Here is a 1793-nt window from a genome sequence, read left to right as displayed (position 1 = left end):
GTATAAAATTAATGCATTGAATATTAAAAGCGACTAGTCACTACATCCACTATCGCCTCACGCAACGTTTTCAACTTCTTGATTTTGGCAACTAATTTTTCGCCATCCAAACAATTTTCCGGCATACGTGCAGTTTGCTCAAAATCGCGTTTTGCATCGCGTAAGCGCTTATGAATTTCCTTTGGCTCGATTAAAACACGGCCGAACAATTCAAAGTCGTTTGAGAGCGCTGCAGACAATAACGCAGCATTTTCTTTGGAGAACTGGTAATTATAGCCAGTACCCTGCCGCTCATAAGGAGCACGCAGCAATAGCGTGTGAGTCGGTGAATGTTCAGGCTTATTCAAATCAAATTCTTGGTTTGCATCCAACTCGCCTTCAGTTAGTGAGCATTCATTCAATTGTTGAAATAAATTGTAAGTTTTTACCCAAAATGTACAATTGTGTTAACTAACATTTCGCATACACTCACCATTTGCCGCAGCTGTATTTTCGGCAGCACTTTTTGCAGAAAATGCTCACGTAGCTGCTCAGTTGAATAGTCAGTGAACTTTTCAGTATTATTCCAACTCGCTGTGTGGAAATCATTCCAAGTTTCTTCACGTTCGGCAAAAAGTAACCGACTGGAGGTTGTTACATACTGGATTAAAGCCTGGTCTAGCTCCGCTGTGTTTTCACTAATGTCGATTGATGCATTTACATCTGTTACTGGCGACTGACTGCCGTGAATATCATACATTTCTACGTCCAATGGATCCATTTTTAGTAATTTTATTAAGTTGTGGAATTTTGCAAATGACTGAAGACTGCTATTTCATTTTAAACGCGCGGAATTTTTGACATCACAGAAAACGGAAACGACAAATAAAGCAATCGTTGCTAAGTTATTTCCCTTTTTTTTTGAAATTCCGTGTTCCGAGGTTGCATTTTTGGAAGAGAAAAGTCCCAAACCTATCCGGGCGGTTAATTGGTAATATTGGACAGCAGATGTCGCCCAAGCCATTAGTACATACAGCTGGGTGCAAAAAAATATAAAGTGCCGCTGGATCGTTCCCGTCAAACAAGAAACCCAAGTGTTACACATAAAGGATGCATATAAAAGGTTAAAAAAGTAAATCCTACTGATATTATAAATGTGAAGTTTGTGAGTGAGTGGTTTTGTTTGTAGCTCTTTCACGCTAAAATCGCTGGAGGGATTTTAATGAAATTTGGCGCACTCATATGCTATGACCTTGATTAACTTATAGGATATTTTTTGAAGGGGGTTGCCATTTTTTAAAAAGTTAAAACCAACTATTTATCAAAGTTAGATAAAATGTTATAATAGTGTGGGTGTCAAAACAAAAGCAGTTTAAAAACGATTTCTTTCAAAAATATTTTTGAATTGAGTTTCCACATTTTCATAAACTTTAAACCATTTAAACCACATATTTTAGTATGGGTACCAAATGGGAAAGGTTTACGACAAATTTATTTCTAAATATTTTTAAAGATTCAATTGCAATAATCTTAAAAGATTAAACGAAAAGTTTTAAGTAAAAGTGGGGTCTATAAAATAAAGTACATTTCATATCCATAATTGACGTTGATCATACCAATACTACAATACCAAACTACGGAAAACATGGCAATACCGCAATGCTTTTCTCCCACACTTCAACTTGTCCCAAACTGCATTTTGCGCCGTTTTCTGCATTTTGTTGCCGATGAATGTACAGGCTGGAAGAAGACTTATCCAATTCGAGGTTTTTAATAATAATAATATCCCAACGGTTTTTACCCTCCATTCCCGC

The 1793-nt window shown here is 36.7% G+C and overlaps 2 protein-coding genes across 4 annotated transcripts in view; one reads left to right on the top strand and one right to left on the bottom strand.

Annotated features, from left to right (window-relative positions):
• Positions 1 to 1793, bottom strand: part of LOC118739100 (protein naked cuticle-like) — a 287508-nt gene that overhangs the window by 17844 nt on the left and 267871 nt on the right. The gene's annotated exons all lie outside the window — the stretch shown is intronic.
• Positions 1 to 1793, top strand: part of LOC118739103 — an 8831-nt gene that overhangs the window by 5231 nt on the left and 1807 nt on the right. The window lies entirely within an intron of this gene.

Source organism: Rhagoletis pomonella, unplaced genomic scaffold (genome assembly GCF_013731165.1).
Source record: "Rhagoletis pomonella isolate Grant_MI unplaced genomic scaffold, Rhpom_1.0 Rhpom_scaffold_00005, whole genome shotgun sequence".
Lineage (NCBI taxonomy): Eukaryota > Metazoa > Arthropoda > Insecta > Diptera > Tephritidae > Rhagoletis > Rhagoletis pomonella.
The sequence above is the reverse complement of the archived record's forward strand: the minus strand, read 5'-3'. Positions and strand labels throughout refer to the sequence as shown.